Source organism: Tasmannia lanceolata, unplaced genomic scaffold (assembly GCF_043159265.1).
Source record: "Tasmannia lanceolata isolate RefF3 unplaced genomic scaffold, GAP_Taslan_0.1 ptg000003l, whole genome shotgun sequence".
NCBI classification, from domain to species: Eukaryota; Viridiplantae; Streptophyta; class Magnoliopsida; order Canellales; family Winteraceae; genus Tasmannia; species Tasmannia lanceolata.
In genome coordinates, this window is record NW_027518680.1 from 30,562,030 (window position 1) to 30,580,490 (window position 18,461).

Below are 18,461 nucleotides of genomic sequence, written 5' to 3' on the forward strand. Positions count from 1 at the left end.
GGTCAAATTATAGCGGGGATTTGTTTAGATTCAGTGACGTACAGGCTATAGCGGATGAGTGTACTAGTGGATGCGAGTCATGAATCCGGTCGGAAGGTGTTTACTGGCCGTGAGCTACCCTTGGTGCACAAATATCGTTCCGACGATAACTTTTGATCCGCCCGTCAGATCGTGGCGATTCTTATATTGATTCGGGGGTACTCGGGAAGATTCATCGCGCGATGACAGCCCTGGCGGTCATCCGGCTTCCCGACATGCTCGGATCGTCCATCCGGTGTCATCTAGCAGGATTTTTTCGCACTTTCATTTAAACGGACTTCGTACGACAATGCGAGTGGAAACTCTTTATTACTTTGACAATGGAGAGGCATGCTGGGTGCGATCATACCAGCACAAATGCACTGGATCCCATCAGAACTCCGAAGTTAAGTGTGCTTGGGCGAGAGTAGTACTAGGATGGGTGACCTCCTGGGAAGTCCTCGTGTTGCACCCCTGTCACTTTTTTCGGCTATCTACCACTTTTTTCGAACAATCTTTCGGTTCTGGAACATCGATGCGAACTGAAACGCACGTTTAGTGCGTCGCCTCCTACGTTTCGGTTCGGATCTTTTTATTTTCTTCCGGATGGTGAATTCAAAGACGTCCGGTCTTTATTATGGCGGGCTGATAGTGTCGTTTGATTCGATAAACGGAATTCGTTCTGACATTTCATTTGCGGTCAAATTATAGCGGGGGTTTGTTTAGATTCAGTGACGTACAGGCTATAGCGGATGAGTGTAATAGTGGATGCGAGTCATGAATCCGGTCGGAAGGTGTTTACTGGCCGTGAGCTACCCTTGGTGCACAAATATCGTTCCGACGATAACTTTTGATCCGCCCGTCAGATCGTCGCGATTCTTATATTGATTCGGGGGTACTCGGGAAGATTAATCGCGCGATGACAGCCTTAGCGGTCATCCGGCTTCCCGACATGCTCGGATCGTCCATCCGGTGTCATCTAGCAGGATTTTTTCGCACTTTCATTTAAACGGACTTCGTACGACAATGCGAGTGGAAACTCTTTATTACTTTGACAATGGAGAGGCATGCTGGGTGCGATCATACCAGCACAAATGCACTGGATCCCATCAGAACTCCGAAGTTAAGCGTGCTTGGGCGAGAGTAGTACTAGGATGGGTGACCTCTTGGGAAGTCCTCGTGTTGCACCCCTGTCACTTTTTTCGGCTATCTACCACTTTTTTCGAACAATCTTTCGGTTCTGGAACATCGATGCGAACTGAAACGCACGTTTAGTGCGTCGCCTCCTACGTTTCGGTTCGGATCTTTTTATTTTCTTCCGGATGGTGAATTCAAACACGTCCGGTCTTTATTATGGCGGGGTGATAGTGTCGTTTGATTCGATAAACGGAATTCGTTCTGACATTTCATTTGCGGTCAAATTATAGCGGGGATTTGTTTAGATTCAGTGACGTACAGGCTATAGCGGATGAGTGTACTAGTGGATGCGAGTCATGAATCCGGTCGGAAGGTGTTTACTGGCCGTGAGCTACCCTTGGTGCACAAATATCGTTCCGACGATAACTTTTGATCCGCCCGTCAGATCGTGGCGATTCTTATATTGATTCGGGGGTACTCGGGAAGATTCATCGCGCGATGACAGCCCTGGCGGTCATCCGGCTTCCCGACATGCTCGGATCGTCCATCCGGTGTCATCTAGCAGGATTTTTTCGCACTTTCATTTAAACGGACTTCGTACGACAATGCGAGTGGAAACTCTTTATTACTTTGACAATGGAGAGGCATGCTGGGTGCGATCATACCAGCACAAATGCACTGGATCCCATCAGAACTCCGAAGTTAAGTGTGCTTGGGCGAGAGTAGTACTAGGATGGGTGACCTCCTGGGAAGTCCTCGTGTTGCACCCCTGTCACTTTTTTCGGCTATCTACCACTTTTTTCGAACAATCTTTCGGTTCTGGAACATCGATGCGAACTGAAACGCACGTTTAGTGCGTCGCCTCCTACGTTTCGGTTCGGATCTTTTTATTTTCTTCCGGATGGTGAATTCAAAGACGTCCGGTCTTTATTATGGCGGGCTGATAGTGTCGTTTGATTCGATAAACGGAATTCGTTCTGACATTTCATTTGCGGTCAAATTATAGCGGGGGTTTGTTTAGATTCAGTGACGTACAGGCTATAGCGGATGAGTGTAATAGTGGATGCGAGTCATGAATCCGGTCGGAAGGTGTTTACTGGCCGTGAGCTACCCTTGGTGCACAAATATCGTTCCGACGATAACTTTTGATCCGCCCGTCAGATCGTGGCGATTCTTATATTGATTCGGGGGTACTCGGGAAGATTAATCGCGCGATGACAGCCCTAGCGGTCATCCGGCTTCCCGACATGCTCGGATCGTCCATCCGGTGTCATCTAGCAGGATTTTTTCGCACTTTCAATTAAACGGACTTCGTACGACAATGCGAGTGGAAACTCTTTATTACTTTGACAATGGAGAGGCATGCTGGGTGCGATCATACCAGCACAAATGCACTGGATCCCATCAGAACTCCGAAGTTAAGCGTGCTTGGGCGAGAGTAGTACTAGGATGGGTGACCTCTTGGGAAGTCCTCGTGTTGCACCCCTGTCACTTTTTTCGGCTATCTACCACTTTTTTCGAACAATCTTTCGGTTCTGGAACATCGATGCGAACTGAAACGCACGTTTAGTGCGTCGCCTCCTACGTTTCGGTTTGAAATCTTTTTATTTTCTTCCGGATGGTGAATTCAAACACGTCCGGTCTTTATTATGGCGGGGTGATAGTGTCGTTTGATTCGATAAACGGAATTCGTTCTGACATTTCATTTGCGGTCAAATTATAGCGGGGATTTGTTTAGATTCAGTGACGTACAGGCTATAGCGGATGAGTGTACTAGTGGATGCGAGTCATGAATCCGGTCGGAAGGTGTTTACTGGCCGTGAGCTACCCTTGGTGCACAAATATCGTTCCGACGATAACTTTTGATCCGCCCGTCAGATCGTGGCGATTCTTATATTGATTCGGGGGTACTCGGGAAGATTCATCGCGCGATGACAGCCCTGGCGGTCATCCGGCTTCCCGACATGCTCGGATCGTCCATCCGGTGTCATCTAGCAGGATTTTTTCGCACTTTCATTTAAACGGACTTCGTACGACAATGCGAGTGGAAACTCTTTATTACTTTGACAATGGAGAGGCATGCTGGGTGCGATCATACCAGCACAAATGCACTGGATCCCATCAGAACTCCGAAGTTAAGTGTGCTTGGGCGAGAGTAGTACTAGGATGGGTGACCTCCTGGGAAGTCCTCGTGTTGCACCCCTGTCACTTTTTTCGGCTATCTACCACTTTTTTCGAACAATCTTTCGGTTCTGGAACATCGATGCGAACTGAAACGCACGTTTAGTGCGTCGCCTCCTACGTTTCGGTTCGGATCTTTTTATTTTCTTCCGGATGGTGAATTCAAAGACGTCCGGTCTTTATTATGGCGGGCTGATAGTGTCGTTTGATTCGATAAACGGAATTCGTTCTGACATTTCATTTGCGGTCAAATTATAGCGGGGGTTTGTTTAGATTCAGTGACGTACAGGCTATAGCGGATGAGTGTAATAGTGGATGCGAGTCATGAATCCGGTCGGAAGGTGTTTACTGGCCGTGAGCTACCCTTGGTGCACAAATATCGTTCCGACGATAACTTTTGATCCGCCCGTCAGATCGTGGCGATTCTTATATTGATTCGGGGGTACTCGGGAAGATTAATCGCGCGATGACAACCCTAGCGGTCATCCGGCTTCCCGACATGCTCGGATCGTCCATCCGGTGTCATCTAGCAGGATTTTTTCGCACTTTCATTTAAACGGACTTCGTACGACAATGCGAGTGGAAACTCTTTATTACTTTGACAATGGAGAGGCATGCTGGGTGCGATCATACCAGCACAAATGCACTGGATCCCATCAGAACTCCGAAGTTAAGCGTGCTTGGGCGAGAGTAGTACTAGGATGGGTGACCTCCTGGGAAGTCCTCGTGTTGCACCCCTGTCACTTTTTTCGGCTATCTACCACTTTTTTCGAACAATCTTTCGGTTCTGGAACATCGATGCGAACTGAAACGCACGTTTAGTGCGTCGCCTCCTACGTTTCGGTTCGGATCTTTTTATTTTCTTCCGGATGGTGAATTCAAACACGTCCGGTCTTTATTATGGCGGGGTGATAGTGTCGTTTGATTCGATAAACGGAATTCGTTCTGACATTTCATTTGCAGTCAAATTATAGCGGGGGTTTGTTTAGATTCAGTGACGTACAGGCTATAGCGGATGAGTGTACTAGTGGATGCGAGTCATGAATCCGGTCGGAAGGTGTTTACTGGCCGTGAGCTACCCTTGGTGCACAAATATCGTTCCGACGATAACTTTTGATCCGCCCGTCAGATCGTGGCGATTCTTATATTGATTCGGGGGTACTCGGGAAGATTCATCGCGCGATGACAGCCCTAGCGGTCATCCGGCTTCCCGACATGCTCGGATCGTCCATCCGGTGTCATCTAGCAGGATTTTTTCGCACTTTCATTTAAACGGACTTCGTACGACAATGCGAGTGGAAACTCTTTATTACTTTGACAATGGAGAGGCATGCTGGGTGCGATCATACCAGCACAAATGCACTGGATCCCATCAGAACTCCGAAGTTAAGTGTGCTTGGGCGAGAGTAGTACTAGGATGGGTGACCTCCTGGGAAGTCCTCGTGTTGCACCCCTGTCACTTTTTTCGGCTATCTACCACTTTTTTCGAACAATCTTTCGGTTCTGGAACATCGATGCGAACTGAAACGCACGTTTAGTGCGTCGCCTCCTACGTTTCGGTTCGGATCTTTTTATTTTCTTCCGGATGGTGAATTCAAAGACGTCCAGTCTTTATTATGGCGGGCTGATAGTGTCGTTTGATTCGATAAACGGAATTCGTTCTGACATTTCATTTGCGGTCAAATTATAGCGGGGGTTTGTTTAGATTCAGTGACGTACAGGCTATAGCGGATGAGTGTAATAGTGGATGCGAGTCATGAATCCGGTCGGAAGGTGTTTACTGGCCGTGAGCTACCCTTGGTGCACAAATATCGTTCCGACGATAACTTTTGATCCGCCCGTCAGATCGTCGCGATTCTTATATTGATTCGGGGGTACTCGGGAAGATTAATCGCGCGATGACAGCCCTAGCGGTCATCCGGCTTCCCGACATGCTCGGATCGTCCATCCGGTGTCATCTAGCAGGATTTTTTCGCACTTTCATTTAAACGGACTTCGTACGACAATGCGAGTGGAAACTCTTTATTACTTTGACAATGGAGAGGCATGCTGGGTGCGATCATACCAGCACAAATGCACTGGATCCCATCAGAACTCCGAAGTTAAGCGTGCTTGGGCGAGAGTAGTACTAGGATGGGTGACCTCCTGGGAAGTCCTCGTGTTGCACCCCTGTCACTTTTTTCGGCTATCTACCACTTTTTTCGAACAATCTTTCGGTTCTGGAACATCGATGCGAACTGAAACGCACGTTTAGTGCGTCGCCTCCTACGTTTCGGTTCGGATCTTTTTATTTTCTTCCGGATGGTGAATTCAAACACGTCCGGTCTTTATTATGGCGGGGTGATAGTGTCGTTTGATTCGATAAACGGAATTCGTTCTGACATTTCATTTGCAGTCAAATTATAGCGGGGGTTTGTTTAGATTCAGTGACGTACAGGCTATAGCGGATGAGTGTACTAGTGGATGAAAGTCATGAATCCGGTCGGAAGGTGTTTACTGGCCGTGAGCTACCCTTGGTGCACAAATATCGTTCCGACGATAACTTTTGATCCGCCCGTCAGATCGTGGCGATTCTTATATTGATTCGGGGGTACTCGGGAAGATTCATCGCGCGATGACAGCCCTGGCGGTCATCCGGCTTCCCGACATGCTCGGATCGTCCATCCGGTGTCATCTAGCAGGATTTTTTCGCACTTTCATTTAAACGGACTTCGTACGACAGTGCGAGTGGAAACTCTTTATTACTTTGACAATGGAGAGGCATGCTGGGTGCGATCATACCAGCACAAATGCACTGGATCCCATCAGAACTCCGAAGTTAAGCGTGCTTGGGCGAGAGTAGTACTAGGATGGGTGACCTCCTGGGAAGTCCTCGTGTTGCACCCCTGTCACTTTTTTCGGCTATCTACCACTTTTTTCGAACAATCTTTCGGTTCTGGAACATCGATGCGAACTGAAACGCACGTTTAGTGCGTCGCCTCCTACGTTTCGGTTCGGATCTTTTTATTTTCTTCCGGATGGTGAATTCAAAGACGTCCGGTCTTTATTATGGCGGGGTGATAGTGTCGTTTGATTCGATAAACGGAATTCGTTCTGACATTTCATTTGCGGTCAAATTATAGCGGGGGTTTGTTTAGATTCAGTGACGTACAGGCTTTAGCGGATGAGTGTACTAGTGGATGCGAGTCATGAATCCGGTCGGAAGGTGTTTACTGGCCGTGAGCTACCCTTGGTGCACAAATATCGTTCCGACGATAACTTTTGATCCGCCCGTCAGATCGTGGCGATTCTTATATTGATTCGGGGGTACTCGGGAAGATCCATCGCGCGATGACAGCCCTGGCAGTCATCCGGCTTCCCGACATGCTCGGATCGTCCATCCGGTGTCATCTAGCAGGATTTTTTCGCACTTTCATTTAAACGGACTTCGTACGACAATGCGAGTGGAAACTCTTTATTACTTTGACAATGGAGAGGCATGCTGGGTGCGATCATACCAGCACAAATGCACTGGATCCCATCAGAACTCCGAAGTTAAGCGTGCTTGGGCGAGAGTAGTACTAGGATGGGTGACCTCCTGGGAAGTCCTCGTGTTGCACCCCTGTCACTTTTTTCGGCTATCTACCACTTTTTTCGAACAATCTTTCGGTTCTGGAACATCGATGCGAACTGAAACGCACGTTTAGTGCGTCGCCTCCTACGTTTCGGTTCGGATCTTTTTATTTTCTTCCGGATGGTGAATTCAAACACGTCCGGTCTTCATTATGGCGGGGTGATAGTGTCGTTTGATTCGATAAACGGAATTCGTTCTGACATTTCATTTGCGGTCAAATTATAGCGGGGGTTTGTTTAGATTCAGTGACGTACAGGCTATAGCGGATGAGTGTACTAGTGGATGCGAGTCATGAATCCGGTCGGAAGGTGTTTACTGGCCGTGAGCTACCCTTGGTGCACAAATATCGTTCCGACGATAACTTTTGATCCGCCCGTCAGATCGTAGCGATTCTTATATTGATTCGGGGGTACTCGGGAAGATTCATCGCGCGATGACAGCCCTGGCGGTCATCCGGCTTCCCGACATGCTCGGATCGTCCATCCGGTGTCATCTAGCAGGATTTTTTCGCACTTTCATTTAAACGGACTTCGTACGACAATGCGAGTGGAAACTCTTTATTACTTTGACAATGGAAAGGCATGCTGGGTGCGATCATACCAGCACAAATGCACTGGATCCCATCAGAACTCCGAAGTTAAGCGTGCTTGGGCGAGAGTAGTACTAGGGTGGGTGACCTCCTGGGAAGTCCTCGTGTTGCACCCCTGTCACTTTTTTCGGCTATCTACCACTTTTTTCGAACAATCTTTCGGTTCTGGAACATCAATGCGAACTGAAACGCACGTTTAGTGCGTCGCCTCCTACGTTTCGGTTCGGATCTTTTTATTTTCTTCCGGATGGTGAATTCAAAGACGTCCGGTCTTTATTATGGCGGGCTGATAGTGTCGTTTGATTCGATAAACGAAATTCGTTCTGACATTTCATTTGCGGTCAAATTATAGCGGGGGTTTGTTTAGATTCAGTGACGTACAGGCTATAGCGGATGAGTGTACTAGTGGATGAAAGTCATGAATCCGGTCGGAAGGTGTTTACTGGCCGTGAGCTACCCTTGGTGCACAAATATCGTTCCGACGATAACTTTTGATCCGCCCGTCAGATCGTGGCGATTCTTATATTGATTCGGGGGTACTCGGGAAGATTCATCGCGCGATGACAGCCCTAACGGTCATCCGGCTTCCCGACATGCTCGGATCGTCCATCCGATGTCATCTAGCAGGATTTTTTCGCACTTTTATTTAAACGGACTTCGTACGACAATGCGAGTGGAAACTCTTTATTACTTTGACAATGAAGAGGCATGCTGGGTGCGATCATACCAGCACAAATGCACTGGATCCCATCAGAACTCCGAAGTTAAGCGTGCTTGGGCGAGAGTAGTACTAGGATGGGTGACCGCCTGGGAAGTCCTCGTGTTGCACCCCTGTCACTTTTTTCGGCTATCTACCACTTTTTTCGAACAATCTTTCGGTTCTGGAACATCGATGCGAACTGAAACGCACGTTTAGTGCGACGCCTCCTATGTTTCGGTTCGGATCTTTTTATTTTCTTCCGGATGGTGAATTCAAATACGTCCGGTCTTTATTATGGCGGGGTGATAGTGTCGTTTGATTCGATAAACGGAATTCGTTCTGACATTTCATTTGCGGTCAAATTATAGCGGGGGTTTGTTCAGATTCAGTGACGTACAGGCTATAGCGGATGAGTGTACTAGTGGATGCGAGTCATGAATCCGGTCGGAAGGTGTTTACTGGCCGTGAGCTACCCTTGGTGCACAAATATCGTTCCGACGATAACTTTTGATCCGCCCGTCAGATCGTGGCGATTCTTATATTGATTCGGGGGTACTCGGGAAGATTCATCGCGCGATGACAGCCCTGGCGGTAATTCGCCTTTCCGACATGCTCGGATCGTCCATCCGGTGTCATCTAGCAGGATTTTTTCGCACTTTCATTTAAACGGACTTCGTACGACAATGCGAGTGGAAACTCTTTATTACTTTGACAATGGAGAGGCATGCTGGGTGCGATCATACCAGCACAAATGCACTGGATCCCATCAGAACTCCGAAGTTAAGCGTGCTTGGGCGAGAGTAGTACTAGGATGGGTGACCGCCTGGGAAGTCCTCGTGTTGCACCCCTGTCACTTTTTTCGGCTATCTACCACTTTTTTCGAACAATCTTTCGGTTCTGGAACATCGATGCGAACTGAAACGCACGTTTAGTGCGACGCCTCCTATGTTTCGGTTCGGATCTTTTTATTTTCTTCCGGATGGTGAATTCAAATACGTCCGGTCTTTATTATGGCGGGGTGATAGTGTCGTTTTATTCGATAAACGGAATTCGTTCTGACATTTCATTTGCGGTCAAATTATAGCGGGGGTTTGTTCAGATTCAGTGACGTACAGGCTATAGCGGATGAGTGTACTAGTGGATGCGAGTCATGAATCCGGTCGGAAGGTGTTTACTGGCCGTGAGCTACCCTTGGTGCACAAATATCGTTCCGACGATAACTTTTGATCCGCCCGTCAGATCGTGGCGATTCTTATATTGATTCGGGGGTACTCGGGAAGATTCATCGCGCGATGACAGCCCTGGCGGTAATTCGCCTTTCCGACATGCTCGGATCGTCCATCCGGTGTCATCTAGCAGGATTTTTTCGCACTTTCATTTAAACGGACTTCGTACGACAATGCGAGTGGAAACTCTTTATTACTTTGACAATGGAGAGGCATGCTGGGTGCGATCATACCAGCACAAATGCACTGGATCCCATCAGAACTCCGAAGTTAAGTGTGCTTGGGCGAGAGTAGTACTAGGATGGGTGACCTCCTGGGAAGTCCTCGTGTTGCACCCCTGTCACTTTTTTCGGCTATCTACCACTTTTTTCGAACAATCTTTCGGTTCTGGAACATCGATGCGAACTGAAACGCACGTTTAGTGCGTCGCCTCCTACGTTTCGGTTCGGATCTTTTTATTTTCTTCCGGATGGTGAATTCAAAGACGTCCGGTCTTTATTATGGCGGGCTGATAGTGTCGTTTGATTCGATAAACGGAATTCGTTCTGACATTTCATTTGCGGTCAAATTATAGCGGGGGTTTGTTTAGATTCAGTGACGTACAGGCTATAGCGGATGAGTGTAATAGTGGATGCGAGTCATGAATCCGGTCGGAAGGTGTTTACTGGCCGTGAGCTACCCTTGGTGCACAAATATCGTTCCGACGATAACTTTTGATCCGCCCGTCAGATCGTCGCGATTCTTATATTGATTCGGGGGTACTCGGGAAGATTAATCGCGCGATGACAGCCTTAGCGGTCATCCGGCTTCCCGACATGCTCGGATCGTCCATCCGGTGTCATCTAGCAGGATTTTTTCGCACTTTCATTTAAACGGACTTCGTACGACAATGCGAGTGGAAACTCTTTATTACTTTGACAATGGAGAGGCATGCTGGGTGCGATCATACCAGCACAAATGCACTGGATCCCATCAGAACTCCGAAGTTAAGCGTGCTTGGGCGAGAGTAGTACTAGGATGGGTGACCTCTTGGGAAGTCCTCGTGTTGCACCCCTGTCACTTTTTTCGGCTATCTACCACTTTTTTCGAACAATCTTTCGGTTCTGGAACATCGATGCGAACTGAAACGCACGTTTAGTGCGTCGCCTCCTACGTTTCGGTTCGGATCTTTTTATTTTCTTCCGGATGGTGAATTCAAACACGTCCGGTCTTTATTATGGCGGGGTGATAGTGTCGTTTGATTCGATAAACGGAATTCGTTCTGACATTTCATTTGCGGTCAAATTATAGCGGGGATTTGTTTAGATTCAGTGACGTACAGGCTATAGCGGATGAGTGTACTAGTGGATGCGAGTCATGAATCCGGTCGGAAGGTGTTTACTGGCCGTGAGCTACCCTTGGTGCACAAATATCGTTCCGACGATAACTTTTGATCCGCCCGTCAGATCGTGGCGATTCTTATATTGATTCGGGGGTACTCGGGAAGATTCATCGCGCGATGACAGCCCTGGCGGTCATCCGGCTTCCCGACATGCTCGGATCGTCCATCCGGTGTCATCTAGCAGGATTTTTTCGCACTTTCATTTAAACGGACTTCGTACGACAATGCGAGTGGAAACTCTTTATTACTTTGACAATGGAGAGGCATGCTGGGTGCGATCATACCAGCACAAATGCACTGGATCCCATCAGAACTCCGAAGTTAAGTGTGCTTGGGCGAGAGTAGTACTAGGATGGGTGACCTCCTGGGAAGTCCTCGTGTTGCACCCCTGTCACTTTTTTCGGCTATCTACCACTTTTTTCGAACAATCTTTCGGTTCTGGAACATCGATGCGAACTGAAACGCACGTTTAGTGCGTCGCCTCCTACGTTTCGGTTCGGATCTTTTTATTTTCTTCCGGATGGTGAATTCAAAGACGTCCGGTCTTTATTATGGCGGGCTGATAGTGTCGTTTGATTCGATAAACGGAATTCGTTCTGACATTTCATTTGCGGTCAAATTATAGCGGGGGTTTGTTTAGATTCAGTGACGTACAGGCTATAGCGGATGAGTGTAATAGTGGATGCGAGTCATGAATCCGGTCGGAAGGTGTTTACTGGCCGTGAGCTACCCTTGGTGCACAAATATCGTTCCGACGATAACTTTTGATCCGCCCGTCAGATCGTGGCGATTCTTATATTGATTCGGGGGTACTCGGGAAGATTAATCGCGCGATGACAGCCCTAGCGGTCATCCGGCTTCCCGACATGCTCGGATCGTCCATCCGGTGTCATCTAGCAGGATTTTTTCGCACTTTCATTTAAACGGACTTCGTACGACAATGCGAGTGGAAACTCTTTATTACTTTGACAATGGAGAGGCATGCTGGGTGCGATCATACCAGCACAAATGCACTGGATCCCATCAGAACTCCGAAGTTAAGCGTGCTTGGGCGAGAGTAGTACTAGGATGGGTGACCTCCTGGGAAGTCCTCGTGTTGCACCCCTGTCACTTTTTTCGGCTATCTACCACTTTTTTCGAACAATCTTTCGGTTCTGGAACATCGATGCGAACTGAAACGCACGTTTAGTGCGTCGCCTCCTACGTTTCGGTTCGGATCTTTTTATTTTCTTCCGGATGGTGAATTCAAACACGTCCGGTCTTTATTATGGCGGGGTGATAGTGTCGTTTGATTCGATAAACGGAATTCGTTCTGACATTTCATTTGCAGTCAAATTATAGCGGGGGTTTGTTTAGATTCAGTGACGTACAGGCTATAGCGGATGAGTGTACTAGTGGATGCGAGTCATGAATCCGGTCGGAAGGTGTTTACTGGCCGTGAGCTACCCTTGGTGCACAAATATCGTTCCGACGATAACTTTTGATCCGCCCGTCAGATCGTGGCGATTCTTATATTGATTCGGGGGTACTCGGGAAGATTCATCGCGCGATGACAGCCCTGGCGGTCATCCGGCTTCCCGACATGCTCGGATCGTCCATCCGGTGTCATCTAGCAGGATTTTGTCGCACTTTCATTTAAACGGACTTCGTACGACAATGCGAGTGGAAACTCTTTATTACTTTGACAATGGAGAGGCATGCTGGGTGCGATCATACCAGCACAAATGCACTGGATCCCATCAGAACTCCGAAGTTAAGTGTGCTTGGGCGAGAGTAGTACTAGGATGGGTGACCTCCTGGGAAGTCCTCGTGTTGCACCCCTGTCACTTTTTTCGGCTATCTACCACTTTTTTCGAACAATCTTTCGGTTCTGGAACATCGATGCGAACTGAAACGCACGTTTAGTGCGTCGCCTCCTACGTTTCGGTTCGGATCTTTTTATTTTCTTCCGGATGGTGAATTCAAAGACGTCCGGTCTTTATTATGGCGGGCTGATAGTGTCGTTTGATTCGATAAACGGAATTCGTTCTGACATTTCATTTGCGGTCAAATTATAGCGGGGGTTTGTTTAGATTCAGTGACGTACAGGCTATAGCGGATGAGTGTAATAGTGGATGCGAGTCATGAATCCGGTCGGAAGGTGTTTACTGGCCGTGAGCTACCCTTGGTGCACAAATATCGTTCCGACGATAACTTTTGATCCGCCCGTCAGATCGTCGCGATTCTTATATTGATTCGGGGGTACTCGGGAAGATTAATCGCGCGATGACAGCCCTAGCGGTCATCCGGCTTCCCGACATGCTCGGATCGTCCATCCGGTGTCATCTAGCAGGATTTTTTCGCACTTTCATTTAAACGGACTTCGTACGACAATGCGAGTGGAAACTCTTTATTACTTTGACAATGGAGAGGCATGCTGGGTGCGATCATACCAGCACAAATGCACTGGATCCCATCAGAACTCCGAAGTTAAGCGTGCTTGGGCGAGAGTAGTACTAGGATGGGTGACCTCCTGGGAAGTCCTCGTGTTGCACCCCTGTCACTTTTTTCGGCTATCTACCACTTTTTTCGAACAATCTTTCGGTTCTGGAACATCGATGCGAACTGAAACGCACGTTTAGTGCGTCGCCTCCTACGTTTCGGTTCGGATCTTTTTATTTTCTTCCGGATGGTGAATTCAAACACGTCCGGTCTTTATTATGGCGGGGTGATAGTGTCGTTTGATTCGATAAACGGAATTCGTTCTGACATTTCATTTGCAGTCAAATTATAGCGGGGGTTTGTTTAGATTCAGTGACGTACAGGCTATAGCGGATGAGTGTACTAGTGGATGAAAGTCATGAATCCGGTCGGAAGGTGTTTACTGGCCGTGAGCTACCCTTGGTGCACAAATATCGTTCCGACGATAACTTTTGATCCGCCCGTCAGATCGTGGCGATTCTTATATTGATTCGGGGGTACTCGGGAAGATTCATCGCGCGATGACAGCCCTGGCGGTAATTCGCCTTTCCGACATGCTCGGATCGTCCATCCGGTGTCATCTAGCAGGATTTTTTCGCACTTTCATTTAAACGGACTTCGTACGACAATGCGAGTGGAAACTCTTTATTACTTTGACAATGGAGAGGCATGCTGGGTGCGATCATACCAGCACAAATGCACTGGATCCCATCAGAACTCCGAAGTTAAGCGTGCTTGGGCGAGAGTAGTACTAGGATGGGTGACCGCCTGGGAAGTCCTCGTGTTGCACCCCTGTCACTTTTTTCGGCTATCTACCACTTTTTTCGAACAATCTTTCGGTTCTGGAACATCGATGCGAACTGAAACGCACGTTTAGTGCGACGCCTCCTATGTTTCGGTTCGGATCTTTTTATTTTCTTCCGGATGGTGAATTCAAATACGTCCGGTCTTTATTATGGCGGGGTGATAGTGTCGTTTTATTCGATAAACGGAATTCGTTCTGACATTTCATTTGCGGTCAAATTATAGCGGGGGTTTGTTCAGATTCAGTGACGTACAGGCTATAGCGGATGAGTGTACTAGTGGATGCGAGTCATGAATCCGGTCGGAAGGTGTTTACTGGCCGTGAGCTACCCTTGGTGCACAAATATCGTTCCGACGATAACTTTTGATCCGCCCGTCAGATCGTGGCGATTCTTATATTGATTCGGGGGTACTCGGGAAGATTCATCGCGCGATGACAGCCCTGGCGGTAATTCGCCTTTCCGACATGCTCGGATCGTCCATCCGGTGTCATCTAGCAGGATTTTTTCGCACTTTCATTTAAACGGACTTCGTACGACAATGCGAGTGGAAACTCTTTATTACTTTGACAATGGAGAGGCATGCTGGGTGCGATCATACCAGCACAAATGCACTGGATCCCATCAGAACTCCGAAGTTAAGTGTGCTTGGGCGAGAGTAGTACTAGGATGGGTGACCTCCTGGGAAGTCCTCGTGTTGCACCCCTGTCACTTTTTTCGGCTATCTACCACTTTTTTCGAACAATCTTTCGGTTCTGGAACATCGATGCGAACTGAAACGCACGTTTAGTGCGTCGCCTCCTACGTTTCGGTTCGGATCTTTTTATTTTCTTCCGGATGGTGAATTCAAAGACGTCCGGTCTTTATTATGGCGGGCTGATAGTGTCGTTTGATTCGATAAACGGAATTCGTTCTGACATTTCATTTGCGGTCAAATTATAGCGGGGGTTTGTTTAGATTCAGTGACGTACAGGCTATAGCGGATGAGTGTAATAGTGGATGCGAGTCATGAATCCGGTCGGAAGGTGTTTACTGGCCGTGAGCTACCCTTGGTGCACAAATATCGTTCCGACGATAACTTTTGATCCGCCCGTCAGATCGTCGCGATTCTTATATTGATTCGGGGGTACTCGGGAAGATTAATCGCGCGATGACAGCCTTAGCGGTCATCCGGCTTCCCGACATGCTCGGATCGTCCATCCGGTGTCATCTAGCAGGATTTTTTCGCACTTTCATTTAAACGGACTTCGTACGACAATGCGAGTGGAAACTCTTTATTACTTTGACAATGGAGAGGCATGCTGGGTGCGATCATACCAGCACAAATGCACTGGATCCCATCAGAACTCCGAAGTTAAGCGTGCTTGGGCGAGAGTAGTACTAGGATGGGTGACCTCTTGGGAAGTCCTCGTGTTGCACCCCTGTCACTTTTTTCGGCTATCTACCACTTTTTTCGAACAATCTTTCGGTTCTGGAACATCGATGCGAACTGAAACGCACGTTTAGTGCGTCGCCTCCTACGTTTCGGTTCGGATCTTTTTATTTTCTTCCGGATGGTGAATTCAAAGACGTCCGGTCTTTATTATGGCGGGGTGATAGTGTCGTTTGATTCGATAAACGGAATTCGTTCTGACATTTCATTTGCGGTCAAATTATAGCGGGGATTTGTTTAGATTCAGTGACGTACAGGCTATAGCGGATGAGTGTACTAGTGGATGCGAGTCATGAATCCGGTCGGAAGGTGTTTACTGGCCGTGAGCTACCCTTGGTGCACAAATATCGTTCCGACGATAACTTTTGATCCGCCCGTCAGATCGTGGCGATTCTTATATTGATTCGGGGGTACTCGGGAAGATTCATCGCGCGATGACAGCCCTGGCGGTCATCCGGCTTCCCGACATGCTCGGATCGTCCATCCGGTGTCATCTAGCAGGATTTTTTCGCACTTTCATTTAAACGGACTTCGTACGACAATGCGAGTGGAAACTCTTTATTACTTTGACAATGGAGAGGCATGCTGGGTGCGATCATACCAGCACAAATGCACTGGATCCCATCAGAACTCCGAAGTTAAGTGTGCTTGGGCGAGAGTAGTACTAGGATGGGTGACCTCCTGGGAAGTCCTCGTGTTGCACCCCTGTCACTTTTTTCGGCTATCTACCACTTTTTTCGAACAATCTTTCGGTTCTGGAACATCGATGCGAACTGAAACGCACGTTTAGTGCGTCGCCTCCTACGTTTCGGTTCGGATCTTTTTATTTTCTTCCGGATGGTGAATTCAAAGACGTCCGGTCTTTATTATGGCGGGCTGATAGTGTCGTTTGATTCGATAAACGGAATTCGTTCTGACATTTCATTTGCGGTCAAATTATAGCGGGGGTTTGTTTAGATTCAGTGACGTACAGGCTATAGCGGATGAGTGTAATAGTGGATGCGAGTCATGAATCCGGTCGGAAGGTGTTTACTGGCCGTGAGCTACCCTTGGTGCACAAATATCGTTCCGACGATAACTTTTGATCCGCCCGTCAGATCGTGGCGATTCTTATATTGATTCGGGGGTACTCGGGAAGATTAATCGCGCGATGACAGCCCTAGCGGTCATCCGGCTTCCCGACATGCTCGGATCGTCCATCCGGTGTCATCTAGCAGGATTTTTTCGCACTTTCATTTAAACGGACTTCGTACGACAATGCGAGTGGAAACTCTTTATTACTTTGACAATGGAGAGGCATGCTGGGTGCGATCATACCAGCACAAATGCACTGGATCCCATCAGAACTCCGAAGTTAAGCGTGCTTGGGCGAGAGTAGTACTAGGATGGGTGACCTCCTGGGAAGTCCTCGTGTTGCACCCCTGTCACTTTTTTCGGCTATCTACCACTTTTTTCGAACAATCTTTCGGTTCTGGAACATCGATGCGAACTGAAACGCACGTTTAGTGCGTCGCCTCCTACGTTTCGGTTCGGATCTTTTTATTTTCTTCCGGATGGTGAATTCAAACACGTCCGGTCTTTATTATGGCGGGGTGATAGTGTCGTTTGATTCGATAAACGGAATTCGTTCTGACATTTCATTTGCAGTCAAATTATAGCGGGGGTTTGTTTAGATTCAGTGACGTACAGGCTATAGCGGATGAGTGTACTAGTGGATGCGAGTCATGAATCCGGTCGGAAGGTGTTTACTGGCCGTGAGCTACCCTTGGTGCACAAATATCGTTCCGACGATAACTTTTGATCCGCCCGTCAGATCGTGGCGATTCTTATATTGATTCGGGGGTACTCGGGAAGATTCATCGCGCGATGACAGCCCTGGCGGTCATCCGGCTTCCCGACATGCTCGGATCGTCCATCCGGTGTCATCTAGCAGGATTTTGTCGCACTTTCATTTAAACGGACTTCGTACGACAATGCGAGTGGAAACTCTTTATTACTTTGACAATGGAGAGGCATGCTGGGTGCGATCATACCAGCACAAATGCACTGGATCCCATCAGAACTCCGAAGTTAAGTGTGCTTGGGCGAGAGTAGTACTAGGATGGGTGACCTCCTGGGAAGTCCTCGTGTTGCACCCCTGTCACTTTTTTCGGCTATCTACCACTTTTTTCGAACAATCTTTCGGTTCTGGAACATCGATGCGAACTGAAACGCACGTTTAGTGCGTCGCCTCCTACGTTTCGGTTCGGATCTTTTTATTTTCTTCCGGATGGTGAATTCAAAGACGTCCGGTCTTTATTATGGCGGGCTGATAGTGTCGTTTGATTCGATAAACGGAATTCGTTCTGACATTTCATTTGCGGTCAAATTATAGCGGGGGTTTGTTTAGATTCAGTGACGTACAGGCTATAGCGGATGAGTGTAATAGTGGATGCGAGTCATGAATCCGGTCGGAAGGTGTTTACTGGCCGTGAGCTACCCTTGGTGCACAAATATCGTTCCGACGATAACTTTTGATCCGCCCGTCAGATCGTCGCGATTCTTATATTGATTCGGGGGTACTCGGGAAGATTAATCGCGCGATGACAGCCCTAGCGGTCATCCGGCTTCCCGACATGCTCGGATCGTCCATCCGGTGTCATCTAGCAGGATTTTTTCGCACTTTCATTTAAACGGACTTCGTACGACAATGCGAGTGGAAACTCTTTATTACTTTGACAATGGAGAGGCATGCTGGGTGCGATCATACCAGCACAAATGCACTGGATCCCATCAGAACTCCGAAGTTAAGCGTGCTTGGGCGAGAGTAGTACTAGGATGGGTGACCTCCTGGGAAGTCCTCGTGTTGCACCCCTGTCACTTTTTTCGGCTATCTACCACTTTTTTCGAACAATCTTTCGGTTCTGGAACATCGATGCGAA

The 18,461-nt window shown here is 48.0% G+C and overlaps 26 non-coding genes across 26 annotated transcripts; all 26 read left to right on the forward strand.

Moving 5' to 3' along the window:
• The first annotated feature begins 374 nt into the window (after positions 1 to 374).
• On the forward strand, positions 375 to 493 carry LOC143871752 (5S ribosomal RNA). Its single transcript, XR_013246510.1, has one exon. It is a non-coding gene; the product is annotated as a 5S ribosomal RNA (ribosomal RNA).
• Positions 494 to 1,090: 597 nt separating this feature from the next.
• On the forward strand, positions 1,091 to 1,209 carry LOC143873010 (5S ribosomal RNA). Its single transcript, XR_013247732.1, has one exon. It is a non-coding gene; the product is annotated as a 5S ribosomal RNA (ribosomal RNA).
• A 597-nt stretch (positions 1,210 to 1,806) lies between these two features.
• On the forward strand, positions 1,807 to 1,925 carry LOC143871868 (5S ribosomal RNA). The gene has a single exon (XR_013246626.1). It is a non-coding gene; the product is annotated as a 5S ribosomal RNA (ribosomal RNA).
• Positions 1,926 to 2,522: 597 nt separating this feature from the next.
• Positions 2,523 to 2,641, forward strand: LOC143873011 (5S ribosomal RNA). The gene has a single exon (XR_013247733.1). It is a non-coding gene; the product is annotated as a 5S ribosomal RNA (ribosomal RNA).
• A 598-nt stretch (positions 2,642 to 3,239) lies between these two features.
• On the forward strand, positions 3,240 to 3,358 carry LOC143871983 (5S ribosomal RNA). The gene has a single exon (XR_013246743.1). It is a non-coding gene; the product is annotated as a 5S ribosomal RNA (ribosomal RNA).
• A 597-nt stretch (positions 3,359 to 3,955) lies between these two features.
• Positions 3,956 to 4,074, forward strand: LOC143871595 (5S ribosomal RNA). Its single transcript, XR_013246357.1, has one exon. It is a non-coding gene; the product is annotated as a 5S ribosomal RNA (ribosomal RNA).
• A 597-nt stretch (positions 4,075 to 4,671) lies between these two features.
• LOC143872100 (5S ribosomal RNA) lies at positions 4,672 to 4,790 on the forward strand. Its single transcript, XR_013246856.1, has one exon. It is a non-coding gene; the product is annotated as a 5S ribosomal RNA (ribosomal RNA).
• Positions 4,791 to 5,387: 597 nt separating this feature from the next.
• LOC143871597 (5S ribosomal RNA) lies at positions 5,388 to 5,506 on the forward strand. Its single transcript, XR_013246360.1, has one exon. It is a non-coding gene; the product is annotated as a 5S ribosomal RNA (ribosomal RNA).
• Positions 5,507 to 6,103: 597 nt separating this feature from the next.
• On the forward strand, positions 6,104 to 6,222 carry LOC143871598 (5S ribosomal RNA). Its single transcript, XR_013246361.1, has one exon. It is a non-coding gene; the product is annotated as a 5S ribosomal RNA (ribosomal RNA).
• A 597-nt stretch (positions 6,223 to 6,819) lies between these two features.
• On the forward strand, positions 6,820 to 6,938 carry LOC143871599 (5S ribosomal RNA). The gene has a single exon (XR_013246362.1). It is a non-coding gene; the product is annotated as a 5S ribosomal RNA (ribosomal RNA).
• Positions 6,939 to 7,535: 597 nt separating this feature from the next.
• LOC143872910 (5S ribosomal RNA) lies at positions 7,536 to 7,654 on the forward strand. Its single transcript, XR_013247636.1, has one exon. It is a non-coding gene; the product is annotated as a 5S ribosomal RNA (ribosomal RNA).
• A 597-nt stretch (positions 7,655 to 8,251) lies between these two features.
• Positions 8,252 to 8,370, forward strand: LOC143872925 (5S ribosomal RNA). Its single transcript, XR_013247650.1, has one exon. It is a non-coding gene; the product is annotated as a 5S ribosomal RNA (ribosomal RNA).
• A 597-nt stretch (positions 8,371 to 8,967) lies between these two features.
• On the forward strand, positions 8,968 to 9,086 carry LOC143872926 (5S ribosomal RNA). The gene has a single exon (XR_013247651.1). It is a non-coding gene; the product is annotated as a 5S ribosomal RNA (ribosomal RNA).
• A 597-nt stretch (positions 9,087 to 9,683) lies between these two features.
• Positions 9,684 to 9,802, forward strand: LOC143872215 (5S ribosomal RNA). Its single transcript, XR_013246971.1, has one exon. It is a non-coding gene; the product is annotated as a 5S ribosomal RNA (ribosomal RNA).
• A 597-nt stretch (positions 9,803 to 10,399) lies between these two features.
• Positions 10,400 to 10,518, forward strand: LOC143873013 (5S ribosomal RNA). Its single transcript, XR_013247735.1, has one exon. It is a non-coding gene; the product is annotated as a 5S ribosomal RNA (ribosomal RNA).
• Positions 10,519 to 11,115: 597 nt separating this feature from the next.
• LOC143872330 (5S ribosomal RNA) lies at positions 11,116 to 11,234 on the forward strand. The gene has a single exon (XR_013247084.1). It is a non-coding gene; the product is annotated as a 5S ribosomal RNA (ribosomal RNA).
• Positions 11,235 to 11,831: 597 nt separating this feature from the next.
• LOC143871600 (5S ribosomal RNA) lies at positions 11,832 to 11,950 on the forward strand. The gene has a single exon (XR_013246363.1). It is a non-coding gene; the product is annotated as a 5S ribosomal RNA (ribosomal RNA).
• A 597-nt stretch (positions 11,951 to 12,547) lies between these two features.
• On the forward strand, positions 12,548 to 12,666 carry LOC143872449 (5S ribosomal RNA). Its single transcript, XR_013247197.1, has one exon. It is a non-coding gene; the product is annotated as a 5S ribosomal RNA (ribosomal RNA).
• Positions 12,667 to 13,263: 597 nt separating this feature from the next.
• Positions 13,264 to 13,382, forward strand: LOC143871601 (5S ribosomal RNA). The gene has a single exon (XR_013246364.1). It is a non-coding gene; the product is annotated as a 5S ribosomal RNA (ribosomal RNA).
• A 597-nt stretch (positions 13,383 to 13,979) lies between these two features.
• On the forward strand, positions 13,980 to 14,098 carry LOC143872927 (5S ribosomal RNA). Its single transcript, XR_013247652.1, has one exon. It is a non-coding gene; the product is annotated as a 5S ribosomal RNA (ribosomal RNA).
• A 597-nt stretch (positions 14,099 to 14,695) lies between these two features.
• LOC143872567 (5S ribosomal RNA) lies at positions 14,696 to 14,814 on the forward strand. Its single transcript, XR_013247309.1, has one exon. It is a non-coding gene; the product is annotated as a 5S ribosomal RNA (ribosomal RNA).
• Positions 14,815 to 15,411: 597 nt separating this feature from the next.
• Positions 15,412 to 15,530, forward strand: LOC143873014 (5S ribosomal RNA). Its single transcript, XR_013247736.1, has one exon. It is a non-coding gene; the product is annotated as a 5S ribosomal RNA (ribosomal RNA).
• A 597-nt stretch (positions 15,531 to 16,127) lies between these two features.
• LOC143872683 (5S ribosomal RNA) lies at positions 16,128 to 16,246 on the forward strand. The gene has a single exon (XR_013247421.1). It is a non-coding gene; the product is annotated as a 5S ribosomal RNA (ribosomal RNA).
• A 597-nt stretch (positions 16,247 to 16,843) lies between these two features.
• LOC143871602 (5S ribosomal RNA) lies at positions 16,844 to 16,962 on the forward strand. The gene has a single exon (XR_013246365.1). It is a non-coding gene; the product is annotated as a 5S ribosomal RNA (ribosomal RNA).
• Positions 16,963 to 17,559: 597 nt separating this feature from the next.
• Positions 17,560 to 17,678, forward strand: LOC143872800 (5S ribosomal RNA). The gene has a single exon (XR_013247532.1). It is a non-coding gene; the product is annotated as a 5S ribosomal RNA (ribosomal RNA).
• Positions 17,679 to 18,275: 597 nt separating this feature from the next.
• Positions 18,276 to 18,394, forward strand: LOC143871603 (5S ribosomal RNA). Its single transcript, XR_013246366.1, has one exon. It is a non-coding gene; the product is annotated as a 5S ribosomal RNA (ribosomal RNA).
• Positions 18,395 to 18,461: the final 67 nt, after the last annotated feature.